Source organism: Pristiophorus japonicus, chromosome 6 (genome assembly GCF_044704955.1).
Source record: "Pristiophorus japonicus isolate sPriJap1 chromosome 6, sPriJap1.hap1, whole genome shotgun sequence".
Classification (NCBI taxonomy): domain Eukaryota; kingdom Metazoa; phylum Chordata; class Chondrichthyes; family Pristiophoridae; genus Pristiophorus; species Pristiophorus japonicus.
This window is the reverse complement of record NC_091982.1, coordinates 208,387,955-208,408,026: the sequence shown is the minus strand read 5'-3', so window position 1 is coordinate 208,408,026 and position 20,072 is coordinate 208,387,955.

Here is a 20,072-nt window from a genome sequence, read left to right as displayed (position 1 = left end):
ACCAGCCTGTCCTCGCCGCACAGCACTGCCCCCAGTCATCAAGATTCATGGCGTGGCCCTGGACAACGTGGACCATTTCCCATACCTCGGGAGCCTCTTGTAAACAAAAGCAGACATTGACGACGAGATTCAAACACCGCCTCCAGTGCGCCAGTGCGGCCTTCGGCCGCCTAAGGAAAAGAGCATTTGAAGTCAAGGCCCTCAAGTCTGACACCAAGCTCATGGTCTACAGGGCTGTAATAATACCTGCCCTCCTGAATGGCTCAGAGACATGGACCATGTACAGTAGACACCTCAAGTCGCTGGAGGAATACCACCAACGATGTCTCCGCAAGATCCTACAAATCCCCTGGGAGGCCAGATGCACCATAGTTAGCATCTTCGACCAGGCCAACATCCCCAGCATTGAAGCACTGAGCACACTTGATCAGCTCCGCTGGGCAGGCCACATTGTTTGCATGCCAGACACAAGATTCCCAAAGCAAGCACTCTACTCAGAACTCCTTCACGGCAAACGAGCCAAAGGTGGGCAGAGGAAACGTTACAAGGACACCTCAAAGCCTCCCTGATAAAGTGCAACATCTCCACTGACACCTGGCAGTCCCTGGCCGAAGACCACCATAAGTGGGGGAAGTGCATCCGGGAGGGCGCTGAGCACCTCGTGTCTCATCGCCGAGAGCATACAGAAATCAAGCGCAGGCAGCGGAAAGAGCGTCTGGCAAACCAGTCCCACCCACCCTTTCACTCAACGACTATCTGTCCCACCTGTGACAGGGACCGTGGCTCTTGTATTGGATGGTTCAGCCACCTAAGGACTCATTTTTAGTGTGGAAGCAAGTCTTCCTCGATTCCGAGGGACTGCCTATGATGGCGATGAATCACATTTAATAATATAGCATCATATTTTGTTTTGACAGATAATTAGTGTTGTGTACGCATAAATAACTGACAAACTGTGCTAAGAGAAAAGTTAATTGAACCGTGTGCTTTATACAACAACCCAAAATGTAGTCTCAAACCGCATGAACCAGAATGAGTACAGCAACTGTGAACTGTTCCCGCAGGCTCCTAATGCCCGGCCAGTGAACTGTAACAAATAAATGGAGTATGAACACGACATATTTCCTACTTTTTAAAACCCACAGTATGTACAGACGAAGTCCTTGAGATAGCCAGGTTGTGTTCTGATATGCTGAGACAGGCATGGAGCTTGCTGTGTTTGATCGAGGTTATTGGTTGGGAAACAGAATGGTGCCTCTGTTCCATCCTGCTGGTCTCTTCGCGTTAGGTTTGGCTGGGGGTTTGAGAATGTCCAGTAGCCAGTGAAGATTCTGCCCAATTATGAGCTCAGCGGGTGTCTTCCCCTTAAGCTTTGTCAACCGGTATGTACGGAGAATGGTTTGAACTGCTTCGTCGAATGTTTGGCCTGCTGTGAGGTTGGCTTTCGAACCCTCTTTGATGATGCGGTTAAAACGCTCAACATCTACCTTGCTTGAGGACTGTACCGAACAGTAAGGCGATGCTCGATACAATGACGAATGAGGAAATCCGTGAACTGGTCGGACACAAACTGTGGTCCATTATCAGTGATTATGACCTCTGGGAGCCCCCACTTCGTGAACATATGCTGCAGAATAGCGATGATCATTGATGAGGTCACTGAACTTGTTGTAGTGATTTCGGGCCATTTGGAATGCAGGTCATATACTACAACAAGGAAACATAGTGTTGTGGAGCTGCTTCAACTGGATCGAAGATATCCAATTGAAGTTGTTGCCATGGTCTTTGTGGCCATGGAATGGGCTTCATTGGTGCTAGTCGGATGTTTGTGGCCTTTTCGCTCAGACTGCATGCTTCAAAGGGTGAGATGAACTCCTCGATGCTAGTGTCAATCACAGGCCACCATACTGAAATGCAACATCTCTGCTTCATGTGGACAATGCCAGGGTGTCCATCGTGTGCCAATGAGAGAACGCGCTGTTGAAGTGACTTGGGAATTACTGCTCTATCACCACGAGCTAGGCAGCCATCGTTCCAAACGGAAAATTCATCGTGAAGTCTGTGGAATGTTTTCATCTCCTCTGGAATTTGCCTAGGCCACTCGGTCTGGAGGAAGTGGGTCACGTGCTGGAGCGTAGCATCATTCTGTGATTCGGTTTTGGGTTTCTGATGGACTGAGTCATGATCGACGTGACATATGTGTCGTCATCTGTGAACAAGTCAGCACCAGAGTCTGAAACTGGTGTCGAGCAGCTGAGCATTTGAGCTACGTGGTTGCAACTGCCCACTGTACTGTATATCAAAGTTATACTGATGAAGGCAATCTGATCATTGGCTGATTCGTAGTGGTCTGTGCCCAGATCCAGTTGTAGCGAGTACCATGGTTAGTGCTTGGTAATCCATACAGAAGGTAAATTTCCTGCCACAGTGGTAGATGTGCCAGCATTCACATGCGTAGAGGCAAGCGAGTGCTTCGCGTTCCCCTGTCGAGTATCTACATTCTGCAGACGAGAGTGTGTGAGAGGCGAAGGCGACTGGGCATTCCAGGCCGTCAATCCATTGCGAGAGCACAGCACCCATGGTGGTGCCTGATGAATCCATGGTGACATACATAGTGGCATTCGGATCAAAGTGTGCGAGGATAGGAGGGGATGTGATTTTCTCCTTAAGCGTGTTGAATGCCTGAGCCTGGGAATCTGTCCATTCCCAAGGGACGGCCTTGTGCAGCAACTTGCGAAGTGGTTCGGCAATGTTTGTGTGGTGCGGGACGAATGACAGATAGAAGTTGCAAGTGCCGAGGAATGATGAAATTTCTTTGACGTTGGTAGCCTCCTGCATTTGCTGGATTGCGTCAACACCTTGTGCTGTGACTCTGCAGCCCAGAAAGTTTATTTCTCCAGTAGCGAATGTATATTTATCGGCATTAAATGTAATGTTATGTGTAGCATGTCTAGCCATAACTGCGTGAAGTCACTGGTCATGTTCTTCCATTGTCCGTCCATGGACGATGATATCGTCAAGCAGATTAAGGGCTCCCTCTATGCCTGCTAGCATAGTAGTGATGATCTTCTGAAATACAATTGATGCAGAAGATAGTCTGTAGGGCATGCGTCGATACTGATACAGACCATCATGTATCGTGAATGCTGTGAGCGGTTTGCGGTCCTTCGCTAGGGGTATTTGCAGGTAACTGCGGCGCATGTCGAGTTTCGTAAAGACTATTGAGCCATGGAATTCTGAAGACAGTTCATTGATGGAAGAAAGAGGTTACTTGTCGGGGATGATGGCCTTGTTCACCTCTTTCAGGTTGATGCATTGGCGGATCGCCCCATTTTTACGGCAAGCAATGACTAAGTTCGAGATCCAGGGTGAGGAGTCGATGCTCTCAATGATTCCCTGAGATTCGAGTCGCGTTAATTCTGCGGATACTTGGGATACTTGGTTGCGAACCGCGAAGGGGAGATGGCGAAGTTGCTACATAACCGGTTTGATGGAAGGGCCAACGCGGGGACGATGGCAGAATTTTGTTGGCACTTCAAACACTGTGAAGATTGAGGGAAACTACTTGTCAAAGTCCACCGTGTACAAGGGTTTTCCCGGGGGTCGTAAATTTTGAACCCAACGGGAACACCTGTGTACACAGTGGACTTCAAAAAGGTCAACACCCATGATGCTTTGTCTCTTCGCGATATGAAAGGAAAAGTTCTCCAATGTTATGTCTTTGTAGTATATCCGGACAGATATGACCCCAAGTACCTCAATTTTGGAGTCGGAGTACACATATAGAGTGGAAATTGCGGGCTGCAATTGACAGTGCATGAAGTGGGTTTTGTACACAGCCTCGCTCAATATGGAGACTTTGGCTCCAAGGTCAATGAGGAGGCGGCAGGGCATGCCATCAATGTTTACCTCACAGTCTTTGAATTTGCCCGAACCGATGTGCGAAATGTCACTAACGGTGTAAACCATACTGGGTTCATCACTATCGGGGTTGTCCACCTGTCGAGTATGCTGCGATGAGCGACAGACACGAGCAAAATGGTTCATTTTACCATATGCAGAGCATTTCTTCCCATGTACAGGGCAGTTAGGATGCTTTGCTGAGTGTGATTTGTCACCACAGTTAAAGCAGTGGAAGTTAAGCCCGCGATCCGTAGTGGGTGGCTTATTCCTAGCCCTGGGTCTCTGCTGTAATTTCAGTTTTGGACAAACTCCTTGCACATGGGCTGTAGCTGCCGTCTGCTGCACAGGGGGAGCAGGGGATCTGATTGCTTTTGAATCGGAAAGCGCTGATTCGATTTGGATGGCCAAATTAGTTGCTTTATCCAATGTTAATTTGTCATCCTCCATGAGCAAGTGTTCCCGGATGCAGGGGATCATTGTTTTCTCAATAATTTAATCCCTGATCATTCCCCCTGTGAGTGCTTCAAAGCCACACGTAGTGGCCAGTTCAGTTAATGTAATGATGTACTGTTCGATTGGTTCACCGTTCCCTTGCCCGCTTTTACGAAATTGGTATCTCTCCATCACGATACTTTTCTTTGGCCCAAAGTAGTTCTCCAGGGCACTTAATGGTTTGTCGTAGGACTCCGTGTCTTCGATTTGGCCAAAGATGCGTTGGCCTTCGGTGCCGAGGCAGTGGAAAGTATTGCACGACGGCAAGCTGGTGTTAAGTTGTCACCGTCTAACCCACTTGCCATGATGTATGTAGAAAAACTTTTTATCCATCTCGGCCACGGGATTGGAGGAGCCCCGGGTGCGGAGAAGAAAGGCGGGCCAGTGGGGGGGGGGGGGGTTAATTTGAATCATCCTCATCCTCGTCGCCAAGTTATATTGTGTATGTGTAAATAGCTGACAAACTGAGCCAGGAGAAAAGTAACTTGAACCATGTGCTTTATACAACAAATCAAAATAGAGTCTCAAACCGGCATGAACCAGAATGAATATAGCAATTGTGAATAGCTCCCGCAGGGTACTAATGCCCGTCCAGTGAGCTGTAATAAATAAATAGAGTATGAACACAACAATTAGTGCATGCAGAAATTCCTATTCCAAAAGGAAGCTAGGACAGCAGACCCAATATCACCACTAAGGCATATGAATGCTTGACGAAACGTGACGTTGGATACTTCCTCAGAAGTACTCAAATGACAGTATGTTTCTAGTGGTACTGCATGAATGAAGGCATGTTAGGATGATTGACCACACCATCATCAACCATATCTGTGGTCCCTGTCACATCTACCTTGCAAAAACTGTCTTCTCAGGGTCTGGATAACAGAGCCAGGTGTAGAGCTATGCTATCAGCTTCAAGGACACCAACAGCTGCCTTGCAGCTTATGACTGGCACATACAGTGATGGTCCTACTGTGCAACATAAGACCGACACAATCAATGACAGTCACAGTCAACTGTAGCCTGAACCTTGATTCCACCACCTTGCAGAAGTGCTGCAATGCTTACTTATGGGGACTCTTCCATTATGCTGCTTTCAGAAGCCAGAAATCAGCATGAATGACATTGTGTAACAATTCATTTTGATGGTTAATGTATGACAGTTTTATTAACTTCTGTTTGCTCAGTAGATGCAGACAGAATGCGTACATATTGGATGAATTTGCATTCATAAAGTGCCTTAGGAAATCTCAAGGTGCCTCACACAGGAGGTACCTTTAAGCTTTTGTCATTGTTGTTATGTAGGCAAATGGCAGCTGATTATATACAGCAAGATCTCACACACAGCAAATAAATGACCAGTTAATCTGTTTATTGATGTTGGGTAAAGAAGGAATGTTGACCAGTTCATCAGGAGAACTGTTGTTCATCTTCAAATTGTGTCATGGGATCATTTATGTTCATCTGCTTTAGTTTAATATTTCATATTGAAAGTAGCATCTCCAACATTGTGTCATTCAGTCAGTACTTCAGAAGGGCCCAGGGGCAGCATGGGCCAGCCCACACTGCGATATGTGTGCGCACTAATTCTGTGCAGCAGAGCAGGTCTCCAGTCGTCCTGGTTAACCCTTGCCACTGGATAAAGGCCTAGCTCTGTCAAGCCCGTGTGGTGGCCGATGTGCAATGGTCACCACATGTTAAAAAAATCCACGCACAGGCATCTTCCACCCCTCAAGTTCAGGACTGGAATATCGGGTCCTTCATTGAAACATCTGCGAACTTATTCCTTTTGGTGCGGAAGCAAGTCATCCTCGTTCGAGGGACCGCCTATGATGATGATGATGACTTCACCAACAAAAAACCCGCAACCTAAAGAACAGATGGTGGGTGGAGAAAGCACAGGAGATTCAGCAGCTGGCCACAGCCATGACGTGCGAGGATTCTTCACCACAGTCAAGACCCCACCCCACTGCTGGCCAAGAACGGGGAGACACTCATCAAGGACACCGAGGCAGTTAGGGCCCGCTGGAAGAAGCACTTCGAAGATCTCCTTAATCGAGACTCTGCCTTTGACTCGAGCGTCCTCGACTCCATCCCGCAGCATGCTGCCTGCTACCATCTCAGCAAAACCTCAGCCCTGCATGAGGTAAAAAAAGGCTATCCGTCAGCTCCAGAACAACAAGGCATCAGGAGCAGATGGAATCCCCGCTGAGACACTAAAGTATGACGGAGAGACACTATTGGCGCGAATGCATGACCTCATCTCTCTCATCTGGAAGGAGGAGTGCATACCTGGAGATCTCAGAGATGCCGTAATCGTGACCATCTTTAAAAAAGAGGACGTCCAATTGCGGCAACAATAGAGGAATCTCCCTGTTGTCGGCCACTGGGAAAGTCATCGCTAGAATCCTTCTCAACCGTCTTTTACCTGAGGCTGAAGAGCTTCTCCTAGAGTCACAAAGTGGATTCCGTCCACTACGGAGTACAACAGACATGATCTTCACGGCACGACAACCGCAAGAGAAATGCAGGGAACAGCACTAACCCTTGTACATGACCTTCTTTGACCTCACAAAAGGCCTTTGATACTGTTAACAGCGAGGTACTATGGAACATCCTCCTCTATTTCAGCTGCCCCCAAAAGTTTGTCACCATCCTCCGCCTCCGCTCCATGATGACTTGCAGACCATGATCCTGACCAACGGATCCACCACAGACCCAATCCACGTCCAGACCGGGGTCAAGCAGGGTTGCGTCATCGCGCCAACCCTCTTCTCAATCTTCCTTGCTGCAATGCTCCATCTCACGCTCAACAAGCTCCCCGCTGGAGTGGAACTAAACTACAGAACCTACAATGTTATGATGTACTGTAACACTGAATGTACCTTCACCCTGTATAGACCTTATCTGTACTGGGTTACCTGATGCTGCTGGAGACCTAAGGGTCACCTGCACACTGCAGGTAACCCAGTACAAAAGGTAGCTCACCTCTTGGTGTCCACACTCTAGGAGCTGAAATAAAGGACGACAGTCTTCACAGTTTAAGTACCATACCACTGCCTCATGGAGTCATTAGCAGAGTGCCTACATATACAATAACTGGCGACGAGGTCACAAACTACACGCACAACATGTCGAATCTCAGCAACTTCCAACAATTCACTGATGGGGAAGATTGGGACGCCTTTTTTGGAAGGGTTAGACCACTTCTTCATAGACAACGACATGGTTGAAGACACACCAACCACACTGACGATCAAGCGCAGGGTATCCTGTTCAGTAGTTGCGGGCCCACTATCCATGGCCTCGTCAGGGACTTGCTAGCCCCAGCGAAGACAACAACCAAGAGCTATGGGGAACTTGCAACATAGAAACATAGAAACATAGAAAATAGGTGCAGGAGTAGGCTATTCGGCCCTTCGAGCCTGCACCACCATTCAATAAGATCATGGCTGATCTTTCACCTCAGTACCCCTTTCCTGCTTTCTCTCCATACCCCTTGATCCCTTTAGCCATAAGGGCCACAACTAACTCCCTCTTGAGTATATCCACCGAACTGGCATCAACAACTCTCTGTGGCAGGGAATTCCACAGATTAACAACTCTCTGAGTGAAGAAGTTTCTCCTCATCTCAGTCCTAAATGGCTTACCCCTTATCCTTAGACTGTGTCCCCTAGTTCTGGACTTCCCCAACATCGGGAACATTCTTCCTGCATCTAACCTGTCCAGTCCCGTCAAAATTTTATATGTTTCTATGAGATCCCCTCTCATCCTTCTAAACTCCAGTGAATACAGGCCCAGTTGATCCAGTCTCTCCTCATACGTCAGTCCAGCCATCCCGGGAATCAGTCTGGCGAATCTTTGCTGCACTCCTTCAATAGCAAGAACATCCTTCTTCAGATTAGGAAATCAAAACTGAACACAATATTCCAGGTGAGGCCTCACCAAGGTCCTGTACAACTGCAGTAAGACCTCCCTGCTCCTATACACAAAACTCCTAGTTATAAAGGCCAACATACCATTTGCCTTCTTCACCGCCTGCTGTACCTGCATGCCCACTTTCAATGACTGATGTACCATGCCACCCAGTTCTCGTTGCACCTCCCCTTTTCCTAATCTGCCGCCATTCAGATAATATTCTGCCTTCATGTTTTTTGACCCAAAGTGGATAACCTCACATTTATCCACATTATACTGCATCTGCCATGCACTTGTCCACTCACCTAACCTGTCCAAGTCACCCTGCAGCCTCTTAGCGTCCTCCTCGCAGCTCACAATGCCACCCAGTTTCGTGTCATCTGCAAACTTGGAGATATTACACACAATTCCCTCATCTAAATCATTAATGTATATTGTAAATAGCTGGGGTCCCAGCACTGTGCCCTGCGGCACCCCACTAGTCACTGCCTGCTATTCTGAAAAGGACCCATTTATCCCGACTCTCTGTTTCCTGTCTGCCAACTACTTCTCTATCCACGTCAGTACATTACCCCAAACCCCCAATACCATGTGCTTTAATTTTTCACACCAATCTCTTGTGTGGGACCTTGTCAAAAGCCTTTTGAAAGTCCAAATACACCACATTCACTGGTTCTCCCTTGTCTACTCTACTAGTTACATCCTCAAAAAATTCCAGAAGATTTGTCAAGCATGATTTCCCTTTCATAAATCGATGTTGACTTGGACCGATCCTGTCACTGTTTTCCAAACGCGCTGTTATTTCATCTTTAATAGTTGATTCCAACATTTTTCCCACTACTGATGTCAGGCTAACTGATCTATAATTACCCGTTTTTTCTCTCCCTCCTTTTTTAAAAAGTAGTGTTACATTAGCTACTCCCCAGTCCATAGGAACTGATCCAGAGTTGATAGACTGTTGGAAAATGATCACCAATGCATCCACTATTTCTAGGGCCACTTCCTTAAGTACTCTGGGATGCAGACTATCAGGCCCTGGGGATTTATCGGCCTTCAGTCCCATCAATTTCCCTAACACAATTTCCTGCCTAATAAGGATATCCTTCAGTTCCTCCTTCTCACTAGACCCTCGGTCCCCTAGTACTTCCGGAAGATTATTTTTGTCTTCCTTCGTGAAGACAGAACCAAAGTATTTGTTCAACTGGTCTGTCATTTCTTTGTTCCCTATTCTAAATTCATCTGAATCTGACTGCAAGGGACCTACGATTGTCTTCACTAATCTTTTTCTCTTCACATATCTATAGAAGCTTTTGCAGTCAGTTTTTATGTGCCCGGCAAGTTTCCTCTCATACTCTATTTTCCCCCTCCTAATTAAACCCTTTGTCCTCCTCTGCTGAATTCTAAATTTCTCCCAGTCCTCAGGTTTGCTGCTTTTTCTGGCCAATTTATATGCCTCTTCCTTGGATTTAACACTATCCTTAATTGCCCTTGTTAGCCATGGTTGAGCCACCTTCCCCGTTTTATTTTTACTCAAGACAGGGATGTACAATTGTTGAAGTTCATCCATGTGATCATTAAATGGTTGCCATTGCCTATCCACCGTCAACCCTCTAAGTATCATTTGCCAGTCTATTCTAGCCAATTCACATCTCATACCATCGAAGTTACCTTTCCTTAAGTTCAGGACCCTAGTCTCTGAATTAACTGTGTCACTCTCCATCTTAATAAGGAATTCTACCATATTATGGTCACTCTTCCCCAAGGGGCCTCGCACAACAAGATTGCTAATTAGTTCTTTCTCATTACACATCACCCAGTCTAGGATGGCCAGCCCTCTAGTTGGTTCCTCAACATATTGGTCCAGAAAACCATTCCTAATACACTCAAGGACATCCACCTTCATTGTATTGCTACCAGTTTGGTTAGCCCAATCTATATGTAGATTAAAGTTGCCCATGATAACTGCCGTACCTTTATTTCACGCATCCCTAATTTCTTGTTTGATGCTGTCCCCAACCTCACTACGACTGTTTGGTGTTCTGTACACAACTCCCACTAGCGTTTTCTGCCCTTTGGTATTCCGCAGCTCCACCCATACAGATTCCACATCATCCAAGCTAATGTCCCCCCTTACTATTGTGTTAATTTCCTCTTTAACCAGCAACGCTACCCCACCTCCTTTTCCTTTCTATCTATCCTTCCTGAATATTGATTACCCCTGGATGTTGAGTTTCCAGCCTTGGTCACCCTGGAGCCATGTCTCCATGATGCCAATTATATCTTTTTCATTAATTGCTGCCTGTGCAGTTAATTTGTCCACCTTATTATGAATACTCCTTGCATTGAGGCACAGAGCCTTCAGGCTTGTCTTTTTAATACACTTTGCCCTTTTAGAATTTTGCTGCAATGTGGCCCTTTTTGATTTTTGCCTTGGGTTTCTCTGCCCTCCACTTTTACTTTTCTTCTTTCTATCTTTTGCTTCTGCCCCTATTTTACTTCCCTCTATCTCCCTGCATTGGTTCCCATCCCCCTGCCATATTAGTTTAACTCCTCCCCAACAGCACTAGCAAACACTCCCCCTAGGACATTGGTTCCGTCCTGCCTAGGTGCAGATCGTCTGGTTTGTACTGGTCCCACCTACCCCAGAACTGGTTCCAATGTCCCAGTAATTTGAATCACTCCCTTCCGCACCACTCCTCAAGCCACGTATTCATCTGAGCTTTCCTGCGATTCCTACCCTGACTAGCATGTGGCACTGGTAGCAATCCTGAGATTATTACCTTTGAGGTAGTAATTTATCTCTGAGCTCCCTAAATTCAGCTTGTAGGATCTCATCCCGTTTTTTACCGATATCTTGGGTACCGATATGCACCATGACAACTGGCTGTTCACCCTCCCTTTTCAAAATGTCCTGCACCCTCTCCGAGACATCCTTGACCCTTGCACCAGGGAGGCAACATACCATCCTGGAGTCTCGATTGCAGCTGCAGAAATGTCTATCTATTCCCCTTACACTTGAATCCCCATCACTATAGCTCTCCCACTCATTTTCCTCCCTTCCTGTGCAGCAGAGCCACCCATGGTGCCATGAACTTGGCTGCTGCTGCTCTCCCCTGATGAGTCATGCCCCTCAACAGTACCCAAAGAGGTGTATCCGTTTTGCAGGGGGATGATCGCAGGGGACACCTGCACTACCTTCCTTCCACTGCTCTTCCTGTTGGTCACCCATCCCCTATCTGGCTGTTTACCCTTTACCTGCAGTGTGGCCAAATCACTAAACATGCTATTCACGCCATTCTCAGCATCGTGGATGCTCCAAAGTAAATCCACCCGCAGTTCCAGTGCCGCAATGTGGTCTGTCATGTGCTGCAGACGGATACACTTACCGTACATGAAGCGTCGCTGAGTTTCCACATAGCACAGGAAGAGCATAACACATGTCCGAGCTCTCCTGCCATGACTTAAGCCCTAGATTAACTTAATTTGGCAACAATAATGATAAAGGTTACTTACTGATAAGGAAAAGAAAAAGAAAAACTTAATACAAGAGCAACTAAAACCCAATGAAAGCATCCTCACAGCCAGGTATCGGTTTTACACTCACCGGCGACCCGGAGGCCAAGAAATCGCTAAGTATGCTGCAGATTTAAGAAGATTGACTGCACCATGTGATTTTGGCGACCACCTTACCCAAGGGACATATTTGTTATCGGAAGCAGCCACGAAGGCCTCCTCCACAAACTGCTCTCTGCAGAAGGCAATTAAAGTGAGCCAGGTTACATGATTTCAGTCGATGACTCCAAGCGAATGATGACCCACACCCAGGATTCTAAACTGACGAGCACAAAGAACTGAATGGCGACTTTTAAAGGCAGAAATGTTGCACCGAGTCCCGCAACCCTGAGTCCACCACATGAGGCCAACCGGCTAGCCCTGGGCTGGCGCTGTGGAGGAAACCACAGGGCCCACAAGTGCAGCTACAAAGACTATACCTGCAAAGGCTGCAACGCGAAAGGTCACCTTCAGAGAACGTGCAGACAAAGCTTTACTCACCGTGTCGCTGAAGAGTTGGCTGATCACCTGGGCTCCGACACAGATGAAGACGAAGCTGCTCAACCTCTGGAAGAAGAGTATGGAATTTATACCTGCTTCACCGAGAATTCCCCGTGGAAGATGGAAGTCGACATCAACGGAGTTCCAGTTTCGATGGAGATTGATACAGGGGCAAGCCAGTCTTTGATGAGCCAGACGACCTTTGAAAAACTTTGGATCAATCTAGCCAAACGACCAAAACGGTCTCCTCTCCAGGCGAAGCTGCTCACCTACACCAGGCAAAATCCCAGTCGTTGGCAGTGTGAACGTCCAGGTCTCCCAGGGCAGCGTGATGAACAACCTCCTCCTGTGGATTGTTGCCAGTGATGGTCCAACGCTGCTGGAAAGAAGTTGGTTGAAGCAGGTCCAAGTCGGTCGAAGGGACGACGGCCTCCGGGCTCCAGCAATCGACACCGCACGCAGTCCCGAACTTGGATCCATCACTGCACCTAGAAATCCTCCCGTCCAGCTCGACTGTGCGGCGACAACGCCACAACACCGTGGCGAGATTACCAAAACCGAACATCCAGACCTCACCTTGCAGGCCGTGGTAGGACTCCAAGGGAAGAAGATCGGTGAAACAAGTGGATTCTCGATGTCTGTGGCTGAACCTGAGAAGGAAAAGATCACCACAGCCTACCTGAAGGAGAGCGAGAATGGCCGCGACCAGACCATGATTGGCAGCGTTGGAGGAGCGACACGTGGTACCAAGCAGCAAACCGGATTGGAAGGCCCGCTTAAAGGAGACTGGTAACCCAAAGAAATTAAAGGGACAGTTTCACTCTGAAGATGACAAGGACTTTAAAGTTAAAAGTGCAGTTAGCGAATGCAGGTATGCTAATGTAACGTTGAATTGTGATGCTGGAGTAACTGATGAAAAAAATGTAATGAAATCTTGTGTAAGTGATGATAAGAACAAGTTTATAATGTTTAATGCTGATGATAGAAATTTTAAAATGACAAATGTAACCATGTATGGAGAGACCGAGATACAAGAAAATTATATAAATGCTGTAAGTAACAATGTAAAGAGATGTAACAGTGTAGATTCGACTATGTATGATCGGAGCCAATTGTCATGTATGCAGGAAGTAGACTGTTAAAGGACACCAGGTTCGACAGGTACAATGTAAATGCCAGAGGAATCCCCTCGTGGTAGACCCCCAGGTCCAGCGGGCTACCTGACCATGTAGCCTGGACTTTTGGGACAAATGTGATGCCCCAGGAAGGGCTCAAACACATCCAGTGGGAGCAGACCCACTCCAGGGACAGCGGTCAATGGGCAGCACAGCCACCACCACTGACAACCTGCCCCAGATCAGTCCTGCACCCACTGATCACCAGGGTCAGCACCGGGAGCAAGAGGCCAGTACCCTCCAGCTTTCCTGGCTGACCCTGGGATGACCAGACTTTCATCACAAATGGAGGACAAGGAGTCCATACAGTCCTGTGGCCCTGCCCACCACCACAAACCACCACTTAGCCACTCTACAGAGTATTTACCCTACCCACTGCACTGGCTCCCCCACTGAGGGATCCCACAACAGTGACTTCCACATGGTCTATGTATGAGGGAGGAGGGGGGAATGTATGAGGCCAGTCTCAAGCACAGGGATCACACCTGGCAGCCACACAGCCCTCACCACAACCTCCCACAGCCCACTACTGATCACCTCCCCAGGTCATGGTAATAAGGACTTGAAAAATGCTTAGGGAGGAGTGTTGTTATGTATGCATGCCTACAATGTTATGATGTACTGTAACACTGAATGTATCTTCACGCAGGCAGCAGAAGGAGCGTGCAGCAAACCAGACTCCCCACCCACCCTTTCCTCTAATGACTGTCTGTCCTACCTGCAACAGAAACTGTAATTCCCGTATTGGACTGTACAGTCACCTGAGAACTCACTTTGAGAGTGGAAGCAAGTCTTCCTCGATTTCGAGGGACTGCCTATGATGATGACTTCACTGAAAGGAGTGTTATATTTTTTTCATCTGGAGGATTGACATCCTAACAACCTCAACATTGTTGGCAAAACAGGGGAAAAGATGATCTGGAGCAAATCTGAGAAGATTATTTTACAGTGCAGAAGGCTCAACCCTGACACAAACACAACCATAATATAAACTATGACTGTTGGTTCTTTTTGTATCCTATAAGATTAATAGATCCATCAACAACATTGTTGTCTGCCTTCGGCCTGAGCAAAATATTAATGTTAAGAATAAAACAAAACATAATGTGAAAGGCCCTGTAGGCCAGAAGTCCTTTACTAAGTCACACTCCTACTAAAGGAAAAATATACATTTTAATGGAACAGACAGTTGCCATAGACTTGTAATCCTACTCAATTATCAAAGAGGCATTCCCTTTTGGTATACGTTAAGCTGTACTGTATTTTGCACGATATGTAACACTGACAAAATGAAGGTAACTATCTCCAACAAGCATTCTTCGACATAGAAACATAGAAACATAGACATAGAAAATAGGTGCAGGAGTAGGCCATTCGGCCATTCTAGCCTGCACCGCCATTCAATGAGTTCATGGCTGAACATTCAACTTCAGTACCCCATTCCTGCTTTCTCGCCATACCCCTTGATCCCCCTAGTAGTAAGGACCTCATCTAACTCCTTTTTGAATATATTTAGTGAATTGGCCTCAACAACTTTCTGTGGTAGAGAATTCCACAGGTTCACCACTCTCTGGGTGAAGAAGTTCCTCCGCATCTCGGTCCTAAATGGCTTACCCCTTATCCTTAGACTGTGACCTCTGGTTCTGGACTTCCCCAACATTGGGAACATTCTTCCTGCATCTAACCTGTCTAACCCCGTCAGAATTTTAAATGTTTCTATGAGGTCCCCTCTCATTCTTCTGAACTCCAGTGAATACAAGCCCAGTTGATCCAGTCTTTCTTGATAGGTCAGTCCCGCCATCCCGGGAATCAGTCTGGTGAACCTTCGCTGCACTCCCTCAATAGCAAGAATGTCCTTCTTCAGGTTAGGAGACCAAAACTGTACACAATACTCCAGGTGTGGCCTCACCAATGCCCTGTACAACTGTAGCAACACCTCCCTGCCCCTGTACTCAAATCCCCTTGCTATGAAGGCCAACATGCCATTTGCTTTCTTAACCGCCTGCTGCACCTGCATGCCAACCTTCAATGACTGATGTACCATGACACCCAGGTCTCTTTGCACCTCCCCTTTTCCTAATCTGTCACCATTCAGATAATAGTCTGTCTCTCTGTTTTTACCACCAAAGTGGATAATCTCACATTTATCCACATTATACTTCATCTGCCATGCATTTGCCCACTCACCTAACCTATCCAAGTCGCTCTGCAGCCTCACAGCATCCTCCTCGCAGCTCACACTGCCACCCAACTTAGTGTCATCCGCAAATTTGGAGATACTACATTTAATCCCCTCATCTAAATCATTAATGTACAGTGTAAACAGCTGGGGCCCCAGCACAGAACCTTGCGGTACCCCACTAGTCACTGCCTGCCATTCTGAAAAGTACCCATTTACTCCTACTCTTTGCTTCCTGTCTGACAACCAGTTCTCAATCCATGTCAGTACACTACCCCCAATCCCATGTGCTCTAACTTTGCACATCAATCTCTTGTGTGGGACCTTGTCGAACGCCTTCTGAAAGTCCAAATATACCACATCAACTGGTTCTCCCTTATCCACTCTACTGGAAACATCCTCAAAAAATTCCAGAAGATTTGTCAAGCATGATTTCCCTTTCACAAATCCATGCTGACTTGGACCTATCATGTCACCTCTTTCCAAATGCACTGCTATGACATCCTTAATAATTGATTCCATCATTTTACCCACTACCGATGTCAGGCTGACCGGTCTATAATTCCCTGTTTTCTCTCTCCCTCCTTTTTTAAAAAGTGGGGTTACATTGGCTACCCTCCACTCCATAGGAACTGATCCAGAGTCAATGGAATGTTGGAAAATGAATGTCAACGCATCCACTATTAAGTACTCTGGGATGCAGTCCATCAGGCCCTGGGGATTTATCGGCCTTCAATCCCATCAATTTCCCCAACACAATTTCCCGGCTAATAAGGATTTCCCTCAGTTCCTCCTCCTTACTAGACCCCCCGACCCCTTTTATAACCGGAAGGTTGTTCGTGTCCTCCTTCGTGAATACCGAACCAAAGTACTTGTTCAATTGGTCCGCCATTTCTTTGTTCCCCGTTATGACTTCCCCTGATTCTGACTGCAGAGGACCTACGTTTGTCTTTACTAACCTTTTTCTCTTTACATATCTATAGAAACTTTTGCAATCCGTCTTAATGTTCCCTGCAAGCTTCTTCTCATACTCCATTTTCCCTGCCCTAATCAAACCCTTTGTCCTCCTCTGCTGAGTTCTAAATTTCTCCCAGTCCCCAGGTTCGCTGCTATTTCTGGCCAATTTGTATGCCACTTCCTTGGCTTTAATACTATCCCTGATTTCCCTTGATAGCCACGGTTGAGTCACCTTCCCTTTTTTATTTTTATGCCAGACAGGAATGTACAATTGTTGTAGTTCATCCATGCGGTCTCTAAATGTCTGCCATTGCCCATCCACAGTCAACCCCTTAAGTATCATTCGCCAATCCATCCCAGCCAATTCACGCCTCATACCTTCAAAGTTAGCCTTCTTTAAGTTCTGGACCATGGTCTCTGAATTAACTGTTTCATTCTCCATCCCAATGCAGAATTCCACCATATTATGGTCACTCTTTCCCAAGGGGCCTCGCACAACGAGATTGCTAATTAATCCTCTCTCATTACATAACACCCAGTCTAAGATGGCCTCCCCCCTAGTTGGTTCCTCGACATATTGGTCTAAAAAACCATCCCTTATGCACTCCAGAAAATCCTCCTCCACCGTATTGCTTCCAGTTTGGTTAGCCCAATCTATATGCATATTAAGGTCACCCATGATAACTGCTGCACCTTTATTGCACGCACCCCTAATTTCCTGTTTGATGCCCTCCCCAACATCACTACTACTGTTTGGAGGTCTGTACACAACTCCCACTAACGTTTTTTGCCCTTTGGTGTTCTGCAGCTCTACCCATATAGATTCCACATCATCCAAGCTAATGTCCTTCCTAACTATTGCCTTAATCTCCTCCTTAACCAGTAATGCTACCCCACCTCCTTTTCCTTTTATTCTATCCTTCCTGAATGTTGAATACCCCTGGATGTTGAGTTCCCAGCCCTGATCATCCTGGAGCCACGTCTCCGTAATCCCAATCACATCATATTTGTTAACATCTATTTGCACAGTTAATTCATCCACCTTATTGCGGATACTCCTTGCATTAAGACACAAAGCCTTTAGGCTTGTTTTTTTAACACCCTCTGTCCTTTTAGAATTTTGCTGTACAATGCCCTTTTTGTTCTTTGCCTTGGGTTTCTCTGCCCTCCACTTTTCCTCATCTCCTTTCTGTCTTTTGTTTTTGCCTCCTTTTTGTTTCTCTCTATCTCCCTGCATTGGTTCCCATCCCCCTGCCATATTAGTTTAACTCCTCCCCAACAGCACTAGCAAACACTCCCCCGAGGACATTGGTTCCGATTCTGCCCAGGTGCAGACCGTCCGGATTGTACTGGTCCAACCTCCCCCAGAACCGGTTCCAATGCCCCAGGAATTTGAATCCCTCCCTGCTGCACCATTGCTCAAGCCACGTATTCATCTGAGCTATCCTGTGATTCCTACTCTGACTAGCACGTGGCACTGGTAGCAATCCCGAGATTACTACTTTTGAGGTCCTACTTTTTAATTTAGCTCCTTGCTCCTTAAATTCATTTCGTAGGAACTCATCCCTTTTTTTACCTATGTCATTGGTACCAACGTGCACCACGACAACTGGCTGTTCTCCCTCCCTTTTTAGAATGTCCTGCACCCGCTCCGAGACATCCTTGACCCTTGCACCAGGGAGGCAACATACCATCCTGGAGTCTCGGTTGCAGCCGCAGAAACGCCTATCTATTCCCCTTACAATTGAATCCCCTATCACTATCGCTCGCCCACTCTTTTTCCTGCCCTCCTGTGCAACAGAGCCAGCCACGGTGCCATGAACTTGGCTGCTGCTGCCCGCTCCTGATGAGTCATCCCCCTCAACAGCACTCAAAGCAGTGTATCTGTTTTGCAGTGGGATGACCACAGGGGACCCCTGCACTACCTTCCTTGCACTACTCTTCCTGCTGGTCTTCCATTCCCTCGCTGGCTGTGGACTCTTCTCCTGCGGTAAGACCAACTCGCTGCACGTGATACTCACGTCATTCTCAGCATCGTGGATGCTCCAGAGTGAATACTAATGCATCTACTCTTAAATATCTAATTGTGAGCCTGGATTTTACTTACATGACATATTGGAACACATGCAATTATGTCTGGTGGAATTGTTCCATTCCTTTTCATTTAATCTTGCGTATTACAAGTCTCCAGCCTCAGTGCTTGATACTATTCTACTCGTCCATTATATCAATATTATTTTTCTAAAACATTCAAAGCACTGTTAATACTTAAAGCTTCACAATACAGCTGTTAGAATCATACTCGAGGCAAAGCTGTTTAGTCATCATTGTGTTTTATACAAAAGACTAAAATTGCTGCTTAAGGGTAGAAAGGAACTGCACATGGGTATTCAGATTTATAAACATTTAAATTATTTAGCACTACAATCAAAATGAACTGCCTGAATTATCCTATTCTGTAAGGAGATTATATTACCATTCTAGCATAAGTTTATGCATGTGTTTCAAAATGTTATTTTCTATTTCATTTTGCATTGCTTTGAAATTCAACACATTTTGAAATAAAATGTGCTCTTCGGTACAGTTTATTAAGGATGCCATTGCAATTGTCTCTTAAACAAGTGTAAATGGATTCCTAGATCTGTAACACAATGATCGCAATTTATACCACCTGTATGAATAAAGGCAGTGAGAGGATTTTGCTGTACAATTCAAAATAGATTGGTCTATGTCAGTAAATGCAGCATACATTCATGGGGCTGAATTTTCACCACAATTCTGAGCCATTCTTTTGGCCTACGCTGTTTTTTTTGGAGCAGACTAAAATCTGCAAGTTTCGCCAAAGTTTCTGCGCCATTCTAAAGTACTTAGGTCCGATTTTTTTAGTTCCAGGTTTTTTGTCACCACTGGGGGCGGAACCTGCTGGATGTGCCATTTCTGGCCATTTAAGCGAGTTTGGTCAAGTAGGATTTTTTCAAAAACGGCACAATGTACTGTTCTGAAAAACCTTACCTATATTTAAGAATCTCACGCAGAGAAGAGAAAATCGGTGCAGAGGAGAGGCCATTGTTTCAGTGGAGCTGAAGACACGACACCGGGGGCGGGGAGCCTTTCGGCCGGGATTGCAGCCGCACCGGCAGGGGTGGGGCGGGGGGTGCGTGCTTTTGGGCACATGAACATTGCATGTTGTGCAATATTTCGCTACATATTGCTCCTGGTTTCATATATTGCGATTTCAGTCTGATGTCCCAAGTCTCATTTAGTGATCTATTTTACAAAGGGAAAATACTTTATTTATGTCTCAGCCCTTCAGTGTGCCCCTCGTTACCCTGGCTGTTATGTCTTCAATAAAGAATCTGACCAGATACTTTAAGCTTAAAGTAATGTGTGACCGT